At 39.1% G+C, this 27586-nt stretch overlaps 1 protein-coding gene, 1 long non-coding RNA gene and 1 pseudogene across 11 annotated transcripts in view; 2 read left to right on the top strand and 1 right to left on the bottom strand.

The window, feature by feature from the left end:
* Window positions 1–27586, top strand: part of FAM160A1 (family with sequence similarity 160 member A1) — a 264734-nt gene that overhangs the window by 131784 nt on the left and 105364 nt on the right. For 2 of the 10 annotated variants that reach the window (XM_009199130.4, XM_003918850.5), the window contains exon 1: window positions 10703–12733. The exons of the other annotated variants lie outside the window; for them this stretch is intronic. The gene's annotated coding sequence lies outside the window, so the exon portion shown is untranslated. Of the gene's footprint in view, window positions 1–10702; window positions 12734–27586 lie in introns of those variants that run through there. 10 annotated transcript variants of the gene reach the window in all.
* LOC101019057 lies at window positions 18737–19923 on the top strand (annotated as a pseudogene).
* Window positions 20470–21382, bottom strand: LOC101019422. The gene is made up of 3 exons (XR_004182651.1): window positions 21309–21382; window positions 21079–21150; window positions 20470–20838 (listed from the first exon to the last, which is right to left on the bottom strand). It is a non-coding gene; the product is annotated as an uncharacterized LOC101019422 (long non-coding RNA).

The following is a 27586-nucleotide window of genomic DNA, read 5'->3' as shown; positions in this document are numbered from 1 at the left end:
AATGAAAGTAAAATTGACAAATTATATTTTCAAATTTAACTGACAACCAAGTAATTATAGTGTATTTATCTGCTGTTAAAATAATTTTTCCCCCAAAAGGGAAAATCTAGAGAATCCAAGAACAAGTTAATCCTCATTGTTGATTAGCAGCATGAGTGAGCCTGGAGAAAATGGATCACTAGTTATTGGAGTATAAAGCATACAACTTACGAGGAGCCTGTTTACATCAAAAGCCTTCAGATATTCATACTCTTTGAGCTGATGTTTCCACTTCTGGGATTCTAATTGAAGGACAAAATCATGGCTATGTTCAAATGCATAGTTAAGAGAATGTTCCTAGGCTGGATGTAGTGACTCGCACCTGTAATTCTAGCACTTTGGGAGGCTGAGGCAGGAGGATCACTTGAGCCCAGGAGTTCAAGACCAGCCTGGGCAACGTAAGGAGACGATATCTCTACAAAAAGTAAAAAAATAGCTGGGTGTGGCGGTGCACACCTGTAGTCCCAGCTATGGGGAAGGCTCAGGTGGAGAGGATTGCTTGAGCCCCGGAAGTCAAGGCAGCAGTGACTGTGATTTCGCCACTGTACTCCAGCCTGGGCAACAGAGCAAGACCCTGTCTCAAAGAAAAAAAAAAGAAGTTCCTTGCACAGTGTTTATGACACTGAAAACCTAAAAGGAAACTAAATATCCAGCCATGAGCAGATTGGTTAAATAAACCTATTTAATGCCAAATATGTCATAAAATGGCACTCTCTGGGGACCAGCCTTTTTTCCTCCAATAATTAAAAAAAATCTAATTATACTTATTAATTATAGAAATTTAGAATATACAGATAAACAAAACTAAACACACACAATCCCACCTTCCAGGAGGAAACATTATTGACATTTCCAGTTATGTCCTTCTGGAATTTACACTGTATGTACATATCTATGTGTATATGTATGTTCATATGTGTATGTGTCCATATTTATGTGTGTATTTGTAGCTACACACACAGAAATATGTGTTTAATCCTTTCTCACCTTTTTACTTACTAACAGTCATTCAGACTGTACAGTTCAATGAAACATTGAGATCATACCTTATTTGGCATTTGTTAAAGTTCCTAGTGCAAGAACAGTGCCTGGTCTGTAGAAGGAATTGAATAAGTATTTGTGGAACAACTGAATATATCTTGACCATCATTCCAGGTTCACTGTTTAATTCCAAAAGATTATTTTGATGACTAGGTAGAACTTCGTAGGGTGTATGTACCACATTTAGTTGTTTCTAGTCTTTAAGTATAAAAGCCATTACTGAAATAAATGCTTTTGTCCCTTAATTTTCAACATATTATAATTTATTCATAACAATTAATACCCTAAAAATGGAATTGTTGGATAAAAGGTTATGTGAGTTTCTCACTTTTGGTAGCATTGCGAAATGCTTTCTGGAAAGAGTGGGCCATTGTATATTCCCAGTGAAAGAATGCACTGTCTGAGTTCACACTTAAGAACGTGAATTTTTTTCCCCCAATAAAAATTTTTATTGAGATAATTGTAGATTCACGTGCTGTTGTAATAATTATACAGAGATATCCTTCCTACACTTTGCCCAGTTTCCCCCAATGGTAACATTTTACAAAACTATAGTATAGTATCATAACCAGGCTATTGACATTGATACAGTTCACACATCTTCCTTAGTTTTACTTGTACTCTTTGTGTGTGTCCGCATTACATTCTATAAAGTTTGCCATATGTGTAGGTTTGTGTATCTACCACCAAAGTCAACATACTGAATAGTTCCAGCACCATGTGGATCCCTTCTGTTGCTCTCTTACAATCACACCACTTCCCTCCTGCCCTCACTCCCCCCATCTTCCCATACATCATCCCTAGCAACCACAAATCTATCCTCTATTTCTAAAATTTTATCGTTAAAAAATGTTATATAGGTGGAATCATACAGCATGAAACTATTTGAGATTGGCTTTTTTCACTTAGCATAATTTCCTGGAGAGTCATTCAAGCTGTTGTTGGTATCAATAGTTCATTACTTTTTATTGCTGAGTGATATTTGATGGTATGGATGTACCACAGTTTGTTTAACCAGTTACCTATTAAAGGACATCTGAGCTGATTCTGGTTTTTGGCTCTTAGAAATAAAACTACCATGAACATTTGTGTATGGGTTTTTGTGTTAACGTAAGTTTTCATTTCTCTGGGGTTAATGCCCAGCAGGTCAGTTGCTGGGTTGAACAGTAGTTACATGTTTGCTTTTTTATTATTTTGTTGTTTTTTTGACAGTGTCTTACTCTGTCGCCCAGGCTGGAGTACAGTGGCATGAACACGGCTCACTGCAGCTTTGACTTCCCAGTCTGAAGTGATCCTCCCACTTCAGCCTCCTGAATAGCTGGGACTACAGGTGGTCACCACTATACCCAGCTAATTATTTTTATTTTTATTTTTTTGGTAGAGACAGAGTTTCACCATTTTGCCCAGGCTGGCCTTGAACTCCTGGGCTTATGTGATCTTCCCTCCTCAGCCTCCCAAAGTGCTGGGATCACAGGTGTGAGCCATTGTCCCCGGCCCATGTTTGGTTAAGAAACTGCCAGATGTTTTCTAGAGTGACTACACCATTTTATATTCTTACTAGCAAGTGATCTAGTATCTCTGCATCTTTTCTGATGTTTACTATTTTCACTATTTTTAATTTAAGCCATTCTGATAGATATGCAGTAATATATCTTTGTGGTTTTAATTTGCATTTCCCTAATAGCTAGTAATGTTGAACATTTTTCATGTACTTATTTGCCTTCTGTATTTCCTCAGAATAATGTCTGTTCATGTCTTTTGCCCCTTTTCTAATTTTTTACTGTTGAGTTTTGAGAGTTTAATATTTTAGACACTAGTCCTTTTTCAAGTATATGGTTTGCAGATATTTTCTGCCAGTCTGTAGTTTACCTTTTCATCTTCTTCACGTGCGCTTTCATAGAGCAAAAGTTTTAAATTTTGATGATTTTCATCAGTTTTTCCTTTTACGGATTGTGCTTTTGGTGTCAAGTCTAAGAACTCTTTTCCTAGCTGGTATGAACGTTTGACTCATCCCTTAGAGACCCTCTAACATTGGTCATAATTTTGCAGCTTGAGGTAACTGTGTTAGGAATTGGGTTGGAATATCCTTTGCTTTGTTAACAACTAGACTATTGCTTTTTCCTTTCTCATATCTTTAGTTGGAGAATGGCATAGCTCTCTTTTCTTTCAGGCTGTCAGAGCTTTTCTGAAATGTTGCAATCCTGCTTCAGAATGGGGGCATCTGAGTCTTGGCATTCATCCGGTCAGAGCCTCTTTTGCCAATTCTTCCACAATTTCTGTAATTGTAACATGTAAAAGAACTCTTCATCCTGACCAGGAAGGATGGTGGTGAATGTGACAGTGGGGATTCATGGGTGAAGGATAAATGGCTTTGACTGAGTCTGAAGCAGCAAACTTTGAGGGGTTTGTATTTCATGTTGAGCACATTCCCTTCGACGGTAGTAGTAGTGGAGTATAAGGAGATGATTGAGGGTGAACTCTTTGACCTCATGGCCTGGTTTTTCATCCTGGCTCTTCCCCTTACTAGTTGTATAAGCACAGGCATGTTTCTTAATCTCTTCTTTCATCAGCTTCTTCAGTTGTAAAATGAAGATAATAATAATAGTAGCTATCTCATAGCGTTGTTCCAGGATTAAGTTGTTACATGTAAAGGGCTTGGTATAGGGCCTGGTAACTGCTCATAGCTGTTAACATTTTTATTATTTCACCTCTTGCATTTGTCCTGTCACCTGAAGTGCTTTTTAAAATGCAGATTCCTGGATTTCCATTCCCAGACCTTCCGAATCAGAATCTGAAGGGATAGGGCCCTAAGAATTGCATTTCAGAAAGATTCCCACATGGTTCTTAGGAATGCTAAAGTTTTTGAATAGTTACCTTGAGCCATTACTGTTTCTCCATGGTAAGTGAGCTCTCTAGTCTTTCTTTAGAGATGTGGTTGGGTACTTCTACCAAAGTGCATACCTCCTCTCTAAGAACACTTCTGGTGTTGCCGGAAGCTAACCAAACTTTCTATGCAGAGTCAAGTTATGGCGGAACTGTGTATCTGGCTGGCTCAGTGGCATGCACACTGGGGTCAGGCGGATGTGAGACCATAGAATATGACGGGTTCTATGACGAACTAGAGCATGAATGTTATATTCAAAGGTCTCCAAATGAAATAAAACATAAACCTGTGGGCTGGATTCAGTATTCTGGCTGCCAATTTGTAATGGTTTTACATAGGTATGGAGCAGTGTCTTTAGGTGAGGTTGGAAGGGAGAATATAAATTTGCAAATCTCTTTGTCAATTTTCTTGTAAGTGCGCTGCTCAAGGCCAATATTTTTTCTACCAGCCTATTAGGGATTATTGTCCAGTGTAAATATTGCAAATTAAACTCTGGGGATGACCTTAGGCTATATAGATAGCAGTATATGCTTCCTTTTTCAAAAACAATGGCTCTGTAGCACTTCTCCCACAAAGGATATGGCAGAAAGCCACAGATATTCCCTCTCTGAGAGACTTAACTGATACTTTCTTTAAGCAAGAATAACCTTGATTAAAGTTACTGTTTTAAGTTAGAGGCTAGCTTTTGAGAATACAACTGACTTCTTTTTATAGTACGGTAGATGTGGCCGGGTGCAGTGGCTCACGCCTGTAATCCCAGCACTTTGGGAGGCCAAGGTGGGTGGATTATCTGAGGTCAGGAGTTCAAGACTGGCCTGGCCAACATGGTGAAAATAAAAAATTAGCCGGGCATGATGGTGGGTGCCTGTAATCCCAGCTACTAGGAAGGCTGGGGTGGGAGAAAAGGTTGAACCTGGGAGGTGGAGGTTGCAGTGAGCTGAGATCGCACCATTGCACTCCAGCCTGGGCAACAGAGGGAGATTCTGTCTCAAAAAAAAAAAAAAAAAAAAAATACACTGGACGTTCTCTTAACCAATCTATGTGATTCCCCGGTTTACCAGTGCTTTCCATTCTCTCTGGAAAGTATATTGACTCATGCCTACTCCCTGCTGAGTGCCCTTTCTGGTAGGCTATTTCTGATATGTGCTCAAGGTTCCAAACTTTTCCTCCCAGTGTTGAGTTGTGTGCATTTTTACGGTAATTATATAGTTTCATTAAATAACATGTATACTGATGAAATATGTGTGTGAAAAGGAAATTGTTTATTTTGATGAAGTTGAATTCTTTGGAAAGACTAAAGGCAAATTGCCATAAGATATTGGTGTCAAATTGGATGTAGAAGAGAGAACTCTAAATGATTGGGAAAGATGTTTAAAATATGGAAAGATTCTACGCTGAGTTGATTCATACTGACGTTTTTCTCAACTTCAAGTAACCTAAATGGGAAGTTAGGTTTATGTAAGAAAGACAACTTTGAACTTCAGTCAGTAGACCTGTACTTAAAGAAATAGCCTTGGCCTATGTGAAAATGTTGGCAAATAAATTTGCTTTTTTAAGTTTCATGATTAAATATTTAAAGTAGGAACATATGTGTCATTTTAAAAAACTCATTATGTACCTTAAATGGTATTTTCTCTTAAGCTACAAGCCATCATCCCAATTGCAATAGGATTTCTGTAGTTCCATCCCACAGAGCTGTATTGCTAATAAAATAGAGTAGCTGACCAAGACTAGCCTGCAGCCAACTTAGGAAGAGGATCTCTTGTTAGAGAAAACAGTGCTTTCAAAAGCAGAGTATCCAGAAATACCTTAAAATTTTTTTTTAAGTTTCATCCTTTCATTTTATACCTTAGTTCTACCTAGTTTTAGCTTTTCAAATACTTAAATATAAGTAAGTATACATCTCATAGAACGGTAAAATCGACATTTTATCTTCCTGTGAAAAATTTCTCATTAAATGGTGCTTATTCAATATAAAGTGATTCGGTTTTAGGCCCAAAGGTGTTCAGAATACTCTACAGCAGTAAAATTGGGTGTAATAAACTATCCTGACTTCAGACATGTCAGACATGAATGGATAGTTTTTTTATATAAGATCCTAGCGGTAAAAATAAGTTTAGAAAATAAAAAATATTAACAGTCAGCTTGTGTGGCCAAATCTTTGCTCTGCTCCCATTGTATTTTCTGGGTGTGTTTTGCTCTCCTGAGTCAGGCAGGCCGCTTTGCTGCTTAGGTTATTCCCAGACTTCTCAGGGCTCCAGAAGCATGAACGTCTATGGCTTCCCGGCCCAATGTTCCCCCCAGGTAGTGATGTTGAAGGTAGAACAGACAAGACAATTTGGATAAACAACTACATAAAAATTTTCCTTATCTTGACTTTGGCTCCAGTCCATGAGTAAGACACAGTAGAATAATATTCTTGTGCTTTTTAAGTATGTACGTACCCACTAAAGCTAACCAGTGAGTCATCAGCAGACTACTTGATGAAGCTAGTGTTGTTACTTTTCTCTAGGGTGTTCATCTCTTCCCACTGAGGATTTTTTTAAGATATGCTACACTGGTTTTTAGATCCTCTCTCGCATTAGTAACAAAAAGACTAGTTAGAGATCATTATTTGTTACCTGTGATGGTAAGTACCCAGGAATATTTGTTGAATGAATGAGTTGGTTTGCCAATCTCAACAGACTTATATTTGCTAATAACCCTGAGTGAAGAGGGACATTATCAGTTAGGTTAATAAAGCATTAAGTTGAGAGTGGGAATGTTAATGCAGGCATAACGTAGTAAAATTGCCTGGCCTAAGCTGGTAATTGGAGTTTAGCCACTGCATATACATTTTTACAGTCCTTTATGTTTCTTTCTTTTCCATCAAAAGAGCTCATTCTTTTGAGACTCATGTCTGTGTCATCACCATCCAATAATATTCATTAAGCTCCTGCATGCTGAGTACTGCTGGGTTTCATCCCTTTTAATGAGTGTGAACGTTTAGGTTGAAGGATAGGCTTTTATGCAATACTGCTTTGTCCTGGAAGGAGTAATCTGTGAGTACACATGATTTTGGCACACTGTTTTCCTCAGTTCAGTGAGCTAATTAGATCAATCACATATTTTTGTTGGCAAGCTCCGGCTGCCTCTCTAAAACAAGGGGTAAATCAGCTTGCCTTTATGCTGGGAGATGTTATCAGACCTGGGCTCTGTTGGTAGTAGCCATCAGTGGGTTCTTTTATCTTGATTTTGTAAAAAGTTGCTCCTTTACACAATAGATGTTTATGCTCCATGATTCCTTGCTAATTACTTTTGTCACTTATTAGCGTATGCCTTTTCAGTCACCAAGCATTGCTTATACAGAGTACAGTTGAGACAGCCAAGTAAAAAGGTATCCCCGGAGAATCTCTGACTGGCGTGTGCACTGGAAGGATGGGGTGGAGCCTTGGGAAGTTCACACCATTTGCAGTTGGCGGGGGAGCCTGGCCTCTCCTTTCCTGTGAAAAGGAACCTATCTCACTTTGTTGAGAGGTTTTCTTTTTTTTCTTTTTTGCCCAATAAATTCTGTTCCCCTTCACCCTTCAAAGTATATGTGTGGCTAACTTTTCCTGGTTGTGTGACAAGAACCCAGTTTTTTCTACAACACAGTATTGTGTGTGTGGTGCTTTGTTTTGTGCTGCTCTTGGTTAGGTTTTTAAACAATGCTTTAAAAATAAGTAATTGCACAAAACAACATTTAAGGAAATCAAAATACAAGGAAACATGTTTTTGTCGAGTCCTTGGTGAGATGTGACTTGTCCCCTCCACATCCCCCCTCTTTTTTTATTCCCAGTTTTAAGTATTTGTAAGCTCTCTTAATTTTCCTTTCAAAGTGGTTTTGATTTGTCCAACTCTTTGCTATCACCTGGCTTAGTCCCTCATCACTGTACTACCTGCTTTGCCTGCAGTATTTTCTCTCTCTCTCAACGGCCTCTTTTGCCTCATGCCAACTTATCCCATGTTTATCTGCCAGACTGATTTCCTTACATCCCTCTTTTGTTCTGTAGTGACTTTGCTCAGAATTCTTTATGAGCTCCCATTTGCCTCATGAACTAGGCCCTGACTCCCTTGCCTGGCTGTCATTACTCGGTTCCATGCACTCTGTCAGTGGCAGTTCCTGCTCCTCAAAAGGCAGTTGTCTGCTCAGGGGCAGTATTGTTTTCCGCTCCCTACAGCATGGCACCATGGTTAAGAGCATGGGCACTGGAGCAGATTTGCTTGCGATCAAATGCTAGTTCAGCCACTTATCTTAGGAAGCCAACCTCTCTGTGCCTTAGATTTCTCATCTATAAATTGGGCATAATGCTAGTCCATCCTTCATATACTTCTGAGGTGTGAGTTGTGTAATGTATCTGACACATACTAAGAATTTAGCAAAAGGGTGAACTACTATTGTTATTATGTTGCCTAAAATGCCCTTCTAATAATTATGCTAGCACTTATGTATTGCTACTATGTGTCAGATAGGCACTGTCCTGAAACTCTTTCCTATATGAATTTGTTTAGCTCTTACAATAACTCCATGAGGAAAGAACTGGTACCCCATTTTTTTTTTTTTTTTTTTGAGATGGAGTCTCGCTGTGTCGCCCAGGCTGGAGTGTAGTGGCTGGATCTCTGCTCACTGCAAGCTCTGCCTCCCGGGTTTACACCATTCTCCTGCCTCAGCCTCCCGAGTAGCTGGGACTACAGGCGCCCACCACCTCGCCTGGCTAGTTTTTTGTATTTTTTAGTAGAGACGGGGTTTCACCACGTTAGCCAGGATGGTCTCGATCTCCTGACCTCGTGATCCGCCCATCTCAGCCTCCCAAAGTGCTGGGATTACAGGCTTGAGCCACCGCGCCCAGCCAAGTTACCCCAATTTATAGATGAGAAAACTGAGGCACAGAGTTGGAGTGACTTGCCTAACCTCATCCAGCAGGTGTGGCAGGGCTAAGATTTGAACCTAGGAAATCCAGCTCTAGAGTCTGTGCTCTTAAGCACTGTACTATAAACCTAAATTCTCCTTGTGTGATAAACATCCTGTCAAGTGAACCCCCTCCAAAACTCTATGCTTAGCTCCCCCTCAGCCCATAGTGATGGCTCCCTGAACTCCTAATGCATTTAATAGGCATAAAAAAGCTAAAGCCTTCATTGTTTTGTATCCTGCAGTCCTGTATATATATGAAAAAATTCTTTAATTATAATTATTGCATGCTATAATAGAGAATTTGGAATATGGAGACACCAAAGAATAAAATACAATACACCTGGAGTTAACTACTATTCACAGATTATCTGTGTTCCTAAACTTATTTGTAAATATCATACATATATCTTTCATAATATAGGGCATTATACATATACACACTATACATAATTATGGTCATGCCATGTATATAATTTTGCATCTTGCATTTTTTGCATAATATTATAGTGTGAGCATTTGCCTGTTGTTAAATATTCTAAGTCACCATTATAATGAATACAAACAATTTAATTTGTTATTCAGTCTGTAGTGGACATATTGTTTCCTTCCAATTTTTTATAACTACAAACATTTCTACAACTAAACGGATCAAAAATTGTGGCTTCAAAAAGACTTCTGGTATGTTTGCAAAATTGCCTTTCAACAGATTGTATCTATTTATTACTTCTTCGGTAGTGGAAAACTCTAGGGTGTTTCAAGGCACCCATTGTGAAAATTTTGATGCGTCTTTACTAATGTGATAGATGATCTAGGGCAAGTGTCATGGCTCAAATTGCACTGAACCAAAGTGCTTAGGTAATAAACACTTGGTACTCCATGAGTACTCATTTAGTTAATTTTCAATAGTGATGTGGTGGGATTTGTAGAATTCTAAGATTTAGAAACTGGAGGAGATGGGACAAAATCATTTACTAAAGCTCCATATTTTGAAGATAAAGTGAGACACGGAGTAGTGAAGTAACTGTCCAAGTTTGTATAGCTGGTTGGGAGCAGAGTAAGTATTATGTTTCTAGTTTTCAAGCTCTGATTGTTTTCACTATGTCACATTGTTTTTCACTTACCTTAACCCATTCACCCCGGTCTGGCCTCACTTACAGTGAGACATAGCTGCCCAAACTTGGAGGTGCAGCTTATAACCATATATCAAAAAAATCAATGTTTTCAACACTTTGGGTCTAAGATACAGGGATTCTGATTAACCTCACCAAACAGTCCAACTTTGTCATTATTTAATTTCTCCTTTTCCTGCTTAGAGCTTCCCAGGTGCCAGTGTTTAAGATCAAATGGAGGGAATGTGAAGATGGGGACCTGAAATATGGCCTGTCCCTCACAGACTGAGACCTTAGACCCTGTGATGCTGTTTAGTGCTTTGTACTTGGAAATAGGATTCTTAGGGCTTATGGGTTTAAGTGGTAGTTGCAATGTCTGGCTGTGTGGCCTTTCCCCTCTACTACCATGGTATTGAGAAAAGGAAATCAATGGAAGCTGGCTCAGCTTGACTTAATCTTGCACCTGGAACCAGTTCTCTGAGCTGTCATCTTAATACAGCCCTGCTCTGCAGGTTCAGAGGTGTGGAAGTTGGGAGGTTGAGCCCAGGAGTTTGAGACCAGCCTGGGTAACATAGGGAGATGCCATATCTATAAAAAATACAAAATTAGCCAGGTGTGGTAGTGTGCAACTGTAAAGCTACTTGGAGAGGCTGAGGTGGGAGGACCACTTGAGCCCTGGAGGGCAAAGCTGCAGTGAGCTGTGATCGTGCCACTGCACTCCAGCCTGGCCAACACAGTTGGACTCTGTCTAAAAACAAGAAGTGTGGAAATCCTCACTGCCCTCACTATTTTTGCATTTCCCCAAAGACCAGTTGGTTTCCCAGAAAGGTCTGGGTAGCATGCATTAATATTTCTATGTATTGATAATGTGGAATGAAAAGTAAAGGCAATGACTTTTTCCAGTTTAATCTTTTTTTGATATTGTGATAATTAAGCCATAGAAAGGTTAGTAGTTTCGAGGCAGAACATACAAGTTAAATTCATACCCACCCACATTGCTAATAAGATTGACTAGCATTTCCAAGGCAAGATATTTCCTTATCCTTCTTAGTTTTCAGAATAACCTACCTATATCACTCCTCCTGCCCTTAACAAAGAACAGAGGATGTAACTAGTTGATTATAAGAATTATTTTGAATTAAAATTTCCCTATTAAAAAAATTGAAAAAGAATCCTGCTTTGAAAAATGTCTCACCTTCAGGGAAAGGTGAATGCCTGAATGCTGTTATGCTGTTTATTATGCTTTTGGATGAGAAACTTTATTCACTCAACAAATATTTCTTAAGGGCCTATGTGATGGTTAATTATAAGTGTCAACTTGACTGGATTAAGAGCTATCTAGTTAGTTAGTGAAGTGTCACTTCTGGGTATGTCTGTGCGGTGTTCCCAGAGGAGTTCAGTATGTGGGTAGGTGGACAGACCAGTGGGGTAGATCCGCCCTGAGTGTGGATATGGAACATCCAATCTGCCTGGAGGCCCAGATAGACAGAAAAGGCAGAGAAAAGGTGATTTCCTCTCTCTCTCTCTCTCTCTCTCCTCTCTCCCTCTCTCTCTCTCCTGAAGCTGAGACACTCTTCTTTTCCTGCCCTTTGGCATCAAACTCCAGGCTCTCCAGCCTTTGGACTCCAGTATTTATACCAGCAGCCCCCACTACCGCACTCTCAGGTTCTCAGGCCTTTGGCCTTAGACTAAGAATTAACATTGGTTTTCCTGGTTGTGAGGCTTTCGGACTTGGACTGAGCCACACTACTGGCATCCAGTGTCTCCAGTTTGCAGATGGGTTCCTGTGGGACTTCTTGGCCTCCATAATTGTGTGAGCTAATTCCCCTAGTACGTACGCTCTTGTCTATCTGTCTGTCTGGAGAACTCTGACTGATACAGACTATTATGTGATACTCATTGTGTAAGGCATTGGGGATGTAGCAGTGAACAAAATGTAGACCTTGCTTTCACGGAGTTTGTAGTCTTGAGGAACAAAAAGACAAGTTCTTCTGGGAATTCTTCCTAGTAGTGGAGACATCTAGGCTGAGACCTGAGGAGTGAGAAATCTCAGTTACCCAGGACTGAAGAATATGCCTACCATGATTGGATCTGGAAATGGGAAAGTGGGGATTCAGTATTTGACTTGACTATTAATGTGGATGTACACATGCAACATGTTAAAGAAGGAGAACCATGAGAATATTTAGGTTTAATAACAGAGTCTTTATCTCAAAAAATGTTTTCTGCTACTTTAGAGCCTAAATTTTGTTTCTTCAGTTGGGCTGGCCTAACAGGTAGGGGTAGATTGAAGTTCTCAAGTTCCAATCACAAAGACATTCTCTTTGGTCCCCACTTCATCAGTTCCAGCAGCACCCGCCACCCCCTGCCTTGCTACTTGTTCCTTAGTTTGAAAACTACACGGCAGTTTTTTCTCTAGGTTGGCAGTTCTGATTAGAGTGGATTACTGCTACTTGGAAACCAGGAGAGAATAGTGTGACATGCTTTTGTGCAGTGGTACCCTTGATTGGCTGTATCTTGTCCCCTGAAGAGTTGTCATAAAGGACTGTAGGCCATCAATTGTTACTGTATGTGTGAGCAGTGGCAGAAGTACCTGCAGATACAGTGCTGGTGATATGTTAGAAAGAAGGTATGTCTGAAACAGTCAAGACACACTTCTCTATTTTAGTGTGTAAATGGTTGCTGCAAGAGAAAAGCCACCCTGCAGAGAGGCCATAGGCTCACAGAAAGGTAAGGCTTAAGCTATAAGATCATCTAGTCTAATGTTCTTAGAAGTTTCTTTTTTTTTTTTTTATCTTGAATCCCATAATCTCAATTATAACCTGTTGTACTCCTCCCCAAAGAACAATAACAGCTTGAAAGGCATGTTGAAAAGTTGTAATGGGTAAGGGAAGAACTTTCTTAAACACTCTTTTCTTCCCCCCAACAAAACCTTCTGTGGAAATCCAGAATATAAATTTGATAAAACGCAGTGAATTGACACCTTAGAGAGTTTTAATATTCACCATTTTTAAAAATATGTGAAGCACTGCTCCTCTCCAAAGCTCTTGGATTCTGGTAGGCACAGATGGAAAAATAGCTCATAGTAATGGCTCACTTTTATCAGTACTTGCAGTGAGAAAGACTCAGTGCTGGGCTGGGCGCAGTGGCTCATGCATGTAATCTCAGCACTTTTGGAGGCTGAGGCGGGTGGATCACCTGAGTTCAGGAGTTCGAGACCAGCCTGGCCCACATGGTGAAACCCCGTCTCTACTAAAAACATAAAAATTAGCCGGGCATGGTGGCGGGTGCTTGTAATCCCAGCTACTCAGGAGGTTTAGGCAGGAGAATCACTTGAACCTGGGAGGTAGAGGTTGCCATGAGCCTAAATCACACCAATGCACTCCAGCCTGGGCCACAGAGCGAGACTCCCTCTCAAAAGAAAAAAAAAAAAAAAAAGATTGTACTGAGCACTTACCCACAGTGTCACATTTAATCTCCGCTGCAGTCCCATGAGGTAGGCACCATTATCATCACCTCTATTTTACAGATGAGGCATTAAGCTTAAAGTGGTTTAATGTCCTGCTGAAGGTTACATGGCTAGTAAGTGCTAGAACTTGTGCTTGAATCTGGGTCTCCATAACTAACCATTCAATGCCTTTAATTAATAATCTAGTGGACTCTTATCACTAGATGCCACAAGTTCATGCCAGCACCAGCACTGGGACCCAGGAATTCATACCCCTGGTCTAGTGTTCTTTGTGCTACACCAAAATAGATAACTGCTTTGGAAATATCAGAGTAATATTTAATAAGTGAGCTAGTTCCATGGAAACAGTTTTATCAGAGGCCTTTGAACCGGAGTGACTCCATTTTGAATAGGGGCTGGGTAAAATAAGACTGAGACCTGCTGGGCTGCATTTCTAGTAAGTTAGGCATTCTAAGTCACAGTATAAGATAGGAGGTCAGCACAAGTTATAGGTTATAAAGACCTTGCTGATAAAACAGTTTGAGGTGAAAAAGCCAGCTAAAACCCACCAAAACCAAGATGGCAATGAAAGTGACCTCTGATTGTCCTCACTGCTACACTCCTATCAGCACCATGACAGTTTACAAATGACATGGCAATGTCAGAAAGTTACCCTATATGGCCAGGCACAGTGGCTCATGCCTGTAATCTGAGCACTTTGGGAGGCTGAGCCAGATAGATCACCTGAGGTCTGGAGTTCGAGACCAGCCTGGCCAACATGGCACCACCCTGTCTCTACTAAAAATGCAAAAATTAGCCAGGTGCGGTGGTGCATACCCGTAATCCCAACTACTTGGTATTAGAAATGCAAAGTGCTTGTTCCCCAGTGCCATAAAGAAATAGCACTCGAACATAAATTAATTTTCTCAGCAGGGCAACTTTTACTTTCTGCAGAAAGGGTGCCCCTCGCAGATGGAACAATGGCGAGAGCACACCTGGACAAGGGAGGGGAAGGAGTTCTTATTCCTGATGCAGGTATTCCATACTGCTGTGTCGTTCCCCTGTTGGCTAGGGTTGGACTGCACAGTCTAAACTAATTATGATTGGCTATTTTAAAGAGGGCAGGGGCATGAGCCAGAGTGGTGGGGTGAATAGTTTGGCAGGAAGGACGGTTAGGAACAGGTAACTAAAGGTGACTTAGGTCAGAGCAGGTGATCGGGATGAGTTAGGACAGAGTAGGTGACCAGGGGAACAGATGTGAACTACTGATTTGGACTGGTGGGAAAGTATTTACTGAAACTAGAAGGAAGTGGGTGAGAGAACCAGGAAGCTAAACTTTAAAATGGAGAATCAAAGAATAAGAGAGCTGAACATACTGACATACTGATTCTTTGAAGAGAAACTTGGGGTTCACTATATTTAACATTGGGAGGCTGAGGCTGGAGAATTGCTTGAACTTGGGAGGTGGAGATTGCAGTGAGCCAAGATCATACCACTGTACTCCAGCCTGGGTGACAGAGCGAGACTCTGTCTCAAAAAGAAAAAAAAAAAAAAAAAAGTTACCCTATATGGTCTGAAAAGGGGAGGAACCCTCAGCTCTGGGAATTGCCTATGCCTTTCCCAGGAAACTCATGAATAATCCACCTTTTGTTTAGTATATAATCAAAAAATAAGCATAAAAATGGTCAATCAGCCACCCTCAGGGCTGCTCTGCCTATGGAGTAGCCATTCTTTATTCCTTTACTTTTTAAATAAACTTACTTTCACTTTACTCTATGGACTCACCTTGAATTCTTGCACGAGATCCAAGAGCCCTCTTTTGGAGTCTGGATCGGGATCCCTTTCTGGTAAGTTTCCTTAAAAAAAAATGTAGTATGGGACACATGTTCTTTTTTTAATGTGGCTTAAAAAAGACTAGCCTGTAGTCTTTGAAAGAGAGATGAGTATGTGGTAAAGTAAAAGGGAAAATCTCTCCTTCCTTCTCTTTTCTCCCTTACTCTCTACTTTTGTAATCAGAAGATTTAGACTTGAAAAATCTTTAAATAGGGTTTGTTTTTGAAAGAACAAGTGAGTGACAGGATTATTTTTGTTGTTCTCCAGGTTGTTGGTATTTATTTGTTTGCCTGTTTATATTTTTAAGTTTTTTATTTTTAATTTTTGTGGGTACATAGTAGGTGTATGCATTTATGGGACACATGAGCTGTTTTGATACAGGCATGCAATATAAAATAATCACATAATAGATAATGGGGTATCCATCCCTCAAGCATTCATCCTTCATGTTACAAACAATCCAATTGTACTCTGATTTTAAAATGCATAATTAAGTTATTATTGACTGTAATCACCCTGCTATGCTATCGAAGAGTAGGTCTTATTCATTCTTTCTATTTTTTGTACCCATTAGCCATCCCCACCTCCCCCTGAAAACCTATGTGTGTATTTTTAAATTAGCCAAATTATCTAGTAGCCTCACATGAAGGGTAAATAGTTTTAAAATGGTAATGTAAGTACGTAGAGTAAAAGCTAGTTTTTGTGTTCATTCTTAAGATTGGTTTGGGGTCATTTAGAACTATTAAAGGTGGAATATTAGAAAATATTGATTGAACTTACTGAAGCAGCTTTGGTGTGTTTTCATTAGTTTGTCTAGCAAAGTAATATTCTTTACTGGTTTTTGAAGGCTTGTACCATTTACAAGATTTCTGAATTTAAAAAACTAATATTTTCCCTCTCTCTAAGTGTCTTTAATAACCTTAGATATGTAGTTTCTTAGTTGATGGATACTGATGGTTCTAGTTGCTTGATATCCTGGGATGCAGAGACTCTGAGGTGGAGATTTACGTGCAGGAGTTTGTTAGGGTACATTCTCTGAATCAGCACCTGTGGGGGAGAGAAGCAGGACTGTGCAGAGGATGATGATGGACTGCCATCAAGTCCTTTCTAAGGCCTAGGCTGACCCTACAGGAAACTCTGAAACTGGGTTGACCCCCTCAGGATTGTCCTGAGTTGGGGTTGGGGGCAACATCCTCCTTTAGTCATGGATATGAACTGCCCTTAAGGGGGAGGGCTCAATCATGGGCAAAGCAGCCCTCTTTGGCAGAGGGAAACTTCTGGAGAGGGCTGACAGCCAACAGCACTCTTAGCAGCTGGGAGAATAAATTTTTTGGTCCTGGAGGGATTTAGGGGGACCTGAGAGCATCCATTACAGAGCTATTAATGCTTGAAATTTAGTAAAAGGGTAGGGGAAGTGGACAAAAGGTCATCAGATAATCTCTGTGTGATGAACATAGTGTTAAGGTAGATAGGTAATTGTGCAAGTATAACTAAGATTCAATGCCATCCCAATCAAGATACCAATGACTTTCTTCACAGAATAGGAAAAAACTACTTTAAAGTTCATATGGAACCAAAAAAGAGCCTGCATTGCCAAGACTATCCTAAGCAAAAAGAACAAAGCTGGAGGCATCATGCTACATGACTTCAAACTATACTACAAGGCTACAGTAACCAAAACAGCATGGGACTGGTACCAAAACAGAGATATAGACCAATGGAACAGAACAGAGGCCTCAGAAATAACACCACACATCTACAACCATCTGATCTTTGACAAAGCTGACAAAAACAAGAAATGGGAAAGGATTCCCTATTTAATAAATGGTGCTGGGAAAACTGGCTAGCCATATGTAGAAAGCTGAAACTGGATCCCTTCGTTACGCCTTATACAAAAATTAATTCAAGATGGATTAAAGACTGAAATGTTAGACCTAAAACCATAAAAACCCTAGAAGAAAACCTAGGCAATACCATTTAGGACATAGGCATGGGCAAGGACTTCATGGCTAAAACGCCAAAAGCAATGGCAATAAAAGCCAAAATAGACAAATGGGATCTAATTAAACTAAAGAGCTTCTGCACAGCAAAAGAAACTACCATCAGCGTGAACAGGCAACCTACAGAATGGAAGAAAATTTTTGCAATCTACTCATCTGAAAAAGGGCTAATATCCAGAATCTACAAAGAACTTAAACAAATTTACAAGAAAAAATCAAACAACCCCATCAAAAAGTGGGCAAAGGATATGAACAGATACTTTTCAAAAGAAGACATTTATGCAGCCAACAGACACATGAAAAAGTACTCATCATCACTGGTCATCAGAAATGGAAATCAAAACCACAGTGAGATACCATCTCACACTAGTTAGAATGGCAATCATTAAAAAGTCAGGAAACAACAGATGCTGGAGAAGATGTGGAGTAATAGGAATGCTTTTATTTTTTTATTTTTTTTATTTTTTAATTTTTTTATTTTTTATTATTATTATACTTTAAGTTCTAGGGTACATGTGCATAACGTGCAGGTTTGTTACATATGTATACTTGTGCCATGTTGGTGTGCTGCACCCATCAACTCGTCAGCACCCATCAACTCGTCATTTACATCAGGTATAACTCCCAATGCAATCCCTCTCCCCTCCCCCCTCCCCATGATAGGCCCTGGTGTGTGATGTTCCCGTTCCTGAGTCCAAGTGATCTCATTGTTCAGTTCCCACCTATGAGTGAGAACATGCGGTGTTTGGTTTTCTGTTCTTGTGATAGTTTGCTGAGAATGATGGTTTCCAGCTGCATCTATGTCCCTACAAAGGACACAAACTCATCCTTTTTTATGGCTGCATAGTATTCCATGGTATATATGTGCCACCTTTTCTTAATCCAGTCTGTCACTGATGGACATTTGGGTTGATTCCAAGTCTTTGCCATTGTGAATAGTGCTGCAATAAACATACGTGTGCATGTGTCTTTATAGCAGCATGATTTATAATCCTTTGGGTATATACCCAGTGATGGGATGGCTGGGTCATATGGTACATCTAGTTCTAGATCCTTGAGGAATCGCCATACTGTTTTCCATAATGGTTGAACTAGTTTACAATCCCACCAACAGTGTAAAAGTGTTCCTATTTCTCCACATCCTCTCCAGCACCTGTTGTTTCCTGACTTTTTAATGATTGTCATTCTAACTGGTGTGAGATGGTATCTCATTGTGGTTTTGATTTGCATTTCTCTGATGGCCAGTGATGATGGGCATTTTTTCATGTGTCTATTGGCTGTATGAATGCTTTTACACCGTTGGTGGGAGTGTAAACTGGTTCAACCATTGTGAAAGACAGTGTGGCGATTCCTCAAGTATCTAGAACTAGAAATACCATTTGACCCAGCGATCCCATTACTGGCTATATACCCAAAGGATTATAAATCATGCTACTATAAAGACACATGCACCCGTATGTTTATTGTGGCACTATTCGCAAGAGCAAAGACTTGGAACCAACCCAAATGTCCATCAATGATAGACTGGATTAAGAAAATGTGGCACTGATAATCATGGCGCCCCTCAGAACCACTGTGTCGCTGTGGAGCCTCCTGAGGGGTTCTGCAGGTGTGGAAAGGGTCTGTTTCTGGGCTTGAATCCAGCTCTGGCATGGTGGCCTGCTCCAACCGCTACCTTGCTCTTTCGAGGTGGGGCTGCCACGCTGCCGGTCAGCTCCGAGGCCACAGAATCTGGTAGCCCAGAGACCAAGAAACCTACATTTATGGATGAAGAAGTTCAAAGTATACTCATGAAAATGACAGGCTTGAACTTGCAGAAGACTTTTAAACCAGCTGTACAAGAACTGAAGCCACCAACCTATAAGCTAATAGCTCAGGCACAATTGGAAGAGGCTACAAAACAGGCAGTTGAGGCAGCTAAAGTACGATTAAAAATGCCACCAGTTCTAGAAGAGTGAGTACCAATAAATGATGTGTTAGCTGGAGATACGATTTTGGAAGGAACAGAAACAACCAAATATATGTTTACTGATATATCATATAGCATACCACACCGGGAGCGTTTTATTGTCATTAGAGAACCAAGTGGCACACTACGCAAAGCCTCTTGGGAAGAACGGGACTGGATGATGCAAGTTTATTTCCCAAAAGAAGGTCGTAAAGTTTTGACACCAAAGATTTTCAAGGAAGAAAATCTTAGGACTATGTATAGCCAGGACAGGCATGCTGATGTCCTCAATCTCTGCTTTGCCCAGTTTGAGCCAGATTCCGCTGAGTATATCAAGGTTCATCACAAGACCTATGGAAGATATAGATAAACACGGAAAAGGTGGAATGGTGTGGTATTTTGTAAATAATAAAAAGAGTGATGGTTTGCTGCTTGACCAGATTCAGAGAGATTTAATCGATGACGCAACCAGCTTGGTCCAGCTGTATCACATACTCCATCCAGACGGCCAGTCGGCTCGAGAGGACAAGGATCAGGCTGCTGAGGGAATAAATTTAATCAAGGTCTTTGCAAAAACAGAAGCACAGAAGGGAGCCTATGTAGAACTAACACTGCAAACTTATCAAGAAGCACTCAGTCGCCATTCTGCAGCTTCCTAAAAATATTTTCAAAATACATTTATTTTACTAAATACTGACTACATTTCTCTGTTAATATTGAGCTAAACGTTAAAAAATGACCAGATTAAAAGGTATCAATTTGTAGTTCTCCCTACAAAGCAAAAATTGTTACCCTATTCACTTTTCTAGGCTACAAGGATATTTGAGTGCCTGGTTATGAATTTCTTGAATCATGTTAGATGAGCGTAGAGTTAAAAAGTATGGTTTTTTTGTGTGTGTTACCAAATAAGGTAAATGGTAATTTAGATAGACCCCAGCTTAATGAGGTCAGAGGAACAGAGGTTTCACATCCTGACTCCAGAAATGGGTAGCTGCTAGATAAAATTGGAGCAAGACCTGTGGAATGATGCAATGAGGTCAAGAAAAAGAGTTTAGAGAATTACAGCATGGATGTTCAGCTCTAAGAAAAATGTGATTGACAGCATTTGAAAATGCAGATTTAGTTATGCAAAGAAAAGAGAGTGGGGCTGATCCCTAGGCAAGGTGTAGTTTCGGCTCAGCCTTCTAAAACTAGAAGCCTATTTTCATTGTTGAGAAAGGAAACAGAAGTATCTTCCATTAATTCAGAAGGTTTTAGGAGATACGGTCTAATAGTATGAAAAAAATCAAAGCCCATGTCTGTTTTAGTTAACAAGGAAAACACAGTGATTTAAATGCTGCACATAAACTCTTCTTAAGATGATATGGGCATTATGTTCCCAGTGGTCCACAGTATTTACACATAAAAATCTAAGAAATTTCTCATAGTCCAAAGCGCTGTGGTCAGGGTAGCAATCAATACCTATATATAATAATGATCTGTTTAGTCAGATAAATGGAAAGCATTACAGTCAATCATCCAAAATATCTTCATCCAGATTGATATCTGTTATGTCAATATCTTCTAATTCCAAATTATCCAAATCTACTTCTAGTTCGAGTAAACTCTGCAAACAAAAGAGAGTAATTAAGTTTTACAGTACTGTTAAAGGGAAGTTATCTGTGGGTTCATGATCCAAAGTGAGAACTAAAATTTTCTTAATAGTCAAAAAAAAATCTTCCCATTTCAAAGCCGCTGCTCTGAAACTTGATTCTGTCTCTTAAACCACAGAGGCCTATGTATTCTCCAAATATTGATGGGGAGGAGGATGGGGTAGAGGGAGGTTTGAGTATGATGTCTGACCTACCTTTTCTTCTTTGTTGGCCGTGTGGGAGGCCACAATAACTGGAGTAGGAGAAGCAGGTTTCCCATCAAGTTCCTGAAACCCCAAGTGAAGATATTTATGAAGACAAGGAAATTTACTCAGGAATTTAAAGTTTTCCCCCAAGAGAAGGATGATCAGAATTAGGAAGTGGGAGATGATGTTTAAAAGTGAACCATCTCAGCCAAAGTTATCACATGAAGTCCTCTGCTGACCTGTTGAGCTGTAGAGCTTGAGGGCTGAAAGCCTTTTTTTTGCCTCTTCCATGACGTTTCTCTCTTCATTTGGCTATTGGAGAATAAAGCAATGATGAAATGAGATATTTTGAAATCATAACTTACCTATGAACTTGGCCTAAATCCCATATATCAGCTCTTAATTTAAAAAAAAAGTATTTACTGCAGTTCAAAATCTGAAGTCATGAATGTACTTCCACCCTGTAGTTACAATAAATGAAGCTTGATATCCTGGCCACTCACTGTGAGAAAAAAGAAAATGTGGCACATATATACCATGGAATACTATGCAGCCATAAAAAAGGATGAGTTCATGTCCTTTGCAGGGACATAGATGAAGCTGGAAACCATCATTCTGAGCAAACTGTCACAAGGACAGAAAACCAAACACTGCATGTTCTCACTCATAGGTGGGAATTGAACAATGAGAACACTTGGACACAGGGTGGCGAACATCACACACTGGGGCCTGTCATGGGGTGGAGGGGTGGGGGAGGGATAGCATTAGGAGAAATACCTAATGTAAATGATGAGTTAATGGGTGCAGCAAAGCATCACAGCGCATGTATACATATGTAACAGACCTGCACGTTGTGCACATGTACCCTAGAACTTAAAGTATAATTAAAAAAAACAAAAACAAAAAATGAAAACAAAAACAAAAAGATGTAATCCATTAACAGATCCATTTCTCCCGGGTGTGTGTGTGTTTATGTTAAGGAGGTTTGGTACATAACTCTGTAAAAATAGAACCACCTTTCTTACACAATTTATTTGATTCATGGTGTGATTTGTTCTAGTGTTAAATTCCAAACCTGGCTAAGCCACAGATCTTTAAATTGCACATACAGGAATGTGCTTTGTATTATAATTATTTGAGGAAAAATCTGGGACTATGTGACATGGAGAAGATGAATATGATCTGCAGAAATTTTATAAAACCAGGAGTCAAATTGCAGAATCTGATCCACAGTGGGAGATTTAATATGAAGATCAATGTGATGAATGACTTGAATTTTTATTTATAATATCACATGGTTTTGTATTTCGTAAACAATTACAAGAAAATCACATATAATTACATCTTAATTTGCTAATTTAAATTGTATTAAAACAGGGAATATATACAGCTGAATTTATGGGCTATTCCTTGTATTATTGATCAGTATCTGCCATGTGAAAGGCAAGAAACAAACATTTTTTAGTCCGCATTTTGGGTAGTTTATCTCTCAATACAGTTAAGGTATCCTTTCCTTTAGAATAAAGTAATTAATTGAGATACTTTAAGTGATTAATATTTAGTGCTTTTTTCTTTTTCCTGGTAGGATAATCAGTTTTGTTTATATTTCTAACATGTATTAGAATTACTAACCAGTTAGACTCGATTTGTGTAGCTAGACTTGACTTAACCAGGGAAATGGAATATCTGTAGTGGCTGAAATGCCAAGTTTCTAGACTGAGTGATACATTGTGGTGGTAGCAATGACTAGTAAACCAGTTGTTACACCTTCTTCAAGTCATTGTTTTGCCTATTTGCAATCTTTTAATATCTCTAAAAGTTGGATTTGTGATAGGTGAAAGTTTCAAGACACTGTTCTGTTGACCTTATGGCCAAGCAAACAAACAAACAAAAAACAAATGTAGAGCTTTCATTAGAGACTGAATTGGAGGAAATCACATCATGTTTTTATCAGCACTCTTGTTATTTGCTTAAGTGAATTGCTTCCTTGTATCACCCTGGGATCTATTCCTATGCAAACAAGGTATTTATGCAGGAGTTCCTTCCTGGTAAAGCCATTCCTAAGCCCCTCTTCTGATCACAGCTGACCATTGACTCCTGGCTCCCATCCAGTCCTCCCAGTGCTCTGACTTTGCTTCTTACTACCCATGTGACCAGTCACTTTTCTCTAGGCTTCAGTTTCTTCATCTGTAAATGGGGATGACGCCCTACCTGAGTGGGTGGTTGTAAGAACTGAACAGACAATTTAGTGTGGTGCCTGGCACAGAGTAAGTGCCCAATAAGCAGTGGCTTTTCTCACTGGTGGCTGTTACTGTTACCTGCTGATGCAAACACCTCTCCATAGTAAGCTGCTTATCCCTGACGCCTGGGACTAGATTTTATTCATATCCCCACACTGCACATCTTGGGCTCTTGGATTAAATGCTTACTAAATCAATACATGAATAACATAAAAATGTGATCCCTACCTTCAAGGAGACCAGACTGATTCTGAAATAATCACAGCACAAAGCAGAAACTACATCACCATAGGGAGATGTAGTTAAAATAAAAGGTTTAGAAGAGAAAGATATTAATAGGCAGGTTTAAGGCAGGTACTTAGTAGGCACTTTGTTCAGCGTAGTGTTTTTGATGTTGGTAGCCAAAGGTTTTGGGATGCTGAAAATTTCTGTACATGTTCTATTTCTACTGTGAAATTTTACACCCTTCAGTTTTAATGACAACTTGTTCTTTTACTTGCACATGTGACAGGGATGGACAAGTGCTCCCTTTTAGCCCACGCAGGTGGAATTAAATCTGAGGGCATCTGTTAAAAGCATCCAGTTTCTTTTTATACTTTTGCAACCATTTACTAAATATGTTTTCATTTCTTCTGGTTTGCTATTAGACTGAATATAATAATTTCATATGTCTTCTTGTAGTTAGTGTGTGTAGATAATTCAAACACTTTTGCTTTTTTAAAACTTCCATTATATAGTTATTCCACTTAATGACTTTGAAAAGATTCTTTCTCCATAGAGAGAGAGAGTCAAACTGGAATTAATTATTTTTTAATCACTTTTTTGGGACAGCATGTTCTGCTTTGTGGTTCTCCCCCCCAATCACATAAGCTAGATTTACTTGAGAAATCATAGGGGGCTCTGTTCAGGCAGTTACTTGTTTGATTCCCCCAGAGGCACTGGCTCTTTGATCTTCTACTAGTGTAACTCCTCTGATCTTTTATTCTGTAAGGTGTTTGTGTCTCTGTATGATGGATGTTTCACTGACCCAAGTAAATGGAAGAAAATTTTCTCTAGCCTTTAAATGTATTGCTTTCCTTGTTCTTTCAAAAAACATACTTTTCTTGAGTAAGAACATTTAGAGGCATCTGGCATCAAATCAACAGAATTGTGGCCTTTAATGGAATTTGAGGCACTGTGAAGTGGTTTGATTGGTAAGAATCCATTTTTGTCTCTTTCTCCTTGACTGTGCCTCCGCTTACACAATAACAAAAACAACTCTTCTCCTCCTCCTCTTATTTTTTGAAACAAGAGTATCTGATTTCATTGAATTCTGTACTTTTTTATTTTACTTTTTTGAAATAAAAAAGTTCTTAAAAGGTTTTTATTGTCACTTTCATTTTCTTCCTTGAAGGGGAGGAAAAACTCTCAACTGTGTACAGAGTAAATTAAATTACGAGAAAAATAACCTATGGAGTTAAACAAGATGAACTGAGGTTTTGGAACAAATCTAAGAATTGCCTTGATGTTGTAGATAGTTTAATCCATGATTCAGAGATATATTAGTCACTTTGATAGACTGTTGATTTGACTAATTACCCCGAAGGCTGACTGGCTGACTGAATTGCTCAAGTCAGCTAGTAATTTTGATCAAATCAGCGAGTAATTATGGTTTTGTGCAAGCAACAAATATAGAATTCTGATTATGTTAGACTAAAGAAGATGTCATTGTGATATAATCATATAAAATATTTAATTCAAGCACCATAGCGTTCTTTTTATTTTTTCTTACTCTAAGGTTTACATTCTCAGAACAAATAATAGAAAAAGTTGTGGCAACTTTTTGGAGAGAATAATTTTATTCTCTCAATAAACAATGCATAAATGTGAACGGTTCTCTGGTGCTAAGGTAAATACTCTTATATTTTAAGTGTACTTTAATTATAATATGCATATTTTGGGAGCCTTCAGAACTAAATATGGTCAGATTTTTAAAGCTGAAAGTTCTCTTTACATTTCTCATAGAAAGAAGCTAGAAAGGAGCAACTTATATGGGAAAGCTGGAAGTTACTGCTGCTAATTTCCTTACCAGTTCATTCTATAATTATTAATATTAGTATGATCAGGTCCACTAAAATCCAGATGCTTGTATTTGTTTGGTTTCTATTCTGTCATCATCTTTTCCCTCACTTTTGAAAATTCTTTCTACAGAGGATGATGTTTATTATTGAATTCTAATTAGCAGTGTTTGTATGCTATATTTGTGGGTTTTCAAAACATTTTAGAAACACAGACATGTTTACTTAACGGAAAAATCTGTCTTTAATTTTACTTGAGTTGTTGGATGGCTTACCTGTATTATATTCCTTTTCTATGAAAGCAGGAAATATAATTTACTTGGAACTCTGTGTAGATTTCAGTGTATAATTAGTAACGTTTGTGAAGCCCCTCCAGGGTACTCCAGTTTTGTGTAGTCATTTCATTTATTGTATATGTTCTTGGCATTATCTGCCACTTAAAACCAGAGATTGAAAGGGAGAGGTGGAGAGAGGGAGGACAATCACTTACAAGGTTAGGATAATTTTGAGTTTATTCTTCAGGAATTATAGATGTATACCTGCTCTTTCCACCAGCCTCTCATAGTGTGGGTGTCTCTCTTTGCTGAAAGTAGTTCTTGCATTTGAAGACATACATTATTTTTTGAACAACCTGACCCCAAATGCCTACTGCATTGTTGGATATTCAGCTGATTCTCCAACTTAATAAGAAAAAAAAATGTGTTGGTTTCCCACAGATGCCTTACTAAGGGATGTTTGGTGGTAATTTTTGGTATTTTAATATTTTGCCATATTCAGTAACATCAGAACCTAGTCCTCAGATATTGCAATTTCACTCTAATAGTATTGAGTCAGATAATCAATTTTTGGTAATTCCCTAATGCAGAAAATGGAAGTGAATTATTGTGAATATATGTGTTAATAACATATAAAATTATTTTTACAAAAAAGGAACTACCTAGGTTCCTCTTTTGCTACCTAGTTGCTCTTCACAACTCCTTTGATTTTAGAAGTCAATTAACTCCAAAGTGCAGGATGCTTTCAAGGGGGAAGTAGGGACCTTGTCTATTCTTGCTCATTGTTTTCTACCTGAAGCACCAACTCTAGGGAGAAGTAGTGCCAAATGCAAAATCTATCTGAAGCAAAACTTAATTTAGAATAGCCTTTGATTTTTCTTTTCTTGCTTTTACTTTCTCTTTTTTCTCCGTGTACAAAAGACATTGATATACACATGCTAATTTAGTGGAGAAGACTTTTAATTAAAGAAGCATAGTTAGCCTGAAACCATTCAAGTGTATGCCAGTCACTCTAGAGGCAAGTGTAGATGAATTGAAGCAGAATATGGGAGAGTTGTGATCTACCCACTTGCTTCTGGAGGCTTATGGATAAATTAATGCATTCTTCTCCATAGAGACAGCCTCTCTGCTTGGAGGGGTGGAGGCCATCTAGTCAATAAGCCATATTTGCTGTGGCAGAGGAGTTGCTCAGTATAAGTTGTTTCAGCTTTTACTTTTATTTCTTGGAAGTACAGCATGGTAAGCCTAAATTCTGGACCTCCAAGCAGATATTAGAGCCTCCATTACCCTTTGCTAATTGAAGGTGACACGGGGCTTTTTCTATTGTAGGGTCTCTGAAAAGGCAACAACTATTGCTTATTATTTACATCTGTATGCTGAACTAGACTTACACGTGTATGTGTGTGTGTGCTACAGTGTATGTTGCTCTAGGTACAAGGGAGAGACATTGAGAATGTACTCTTTGTTGAGTGAGATATAGTACTGCTTTATTCAGGGGTAAACAATCTCATCAAAATTTCGCCAAATGATGCTTGGGACAAAACGAAAGCTTCAAAGCAGTTAGATCTGCCGTTAGTGAGTGCAATATTTTAAAGAGGAAGTTTAAGAAACTTGTTTACAGGTGCGTAACAATATTTAGTTTTCAGAATAAATCTTAATCTGAGAGAATAGGTTTTTTACGAGTAGAAGAACAATCTCATAAGAAAAGCCAATTTAAGAGTTGTGGTGTAGTTGGGCACAGTGGCACATGCCTGTAATCCGAGCACTTTGGGAGGCTGAGGTGGAAAGATCACTAGAGCTTACGAGTTCGAGACCAGCTTGGCCAACATAGTGAAACCGTGTTGCTGCTAAACGTACAAAAATTAGCCAAGTGTGGTGGTGCACGCCTGTATTCCCAGCTACTCAGGAGGCTGAGGCATGAGAATCGCTTGAACCCAGGAGGCGG

Source organism: Papio anubis, chromosome 3, assembly GCF_008728515.1.
Source record: "Papio anubis isolate 15944 chromosome 3, Panubis1.0, whole genome shotgun sequence".
Classification (NCBI taxonomy): Eukaryota; Metazoa; Chordata; class Mammalia; order Primates; family Cercopithecidae; genus Papio; species Papio anubis.
The sequence above is the reverse complement of the archived record's forward strand: the minus strand, read 5'-3'. Positions and strand labels throughout refer to the sequence as shown.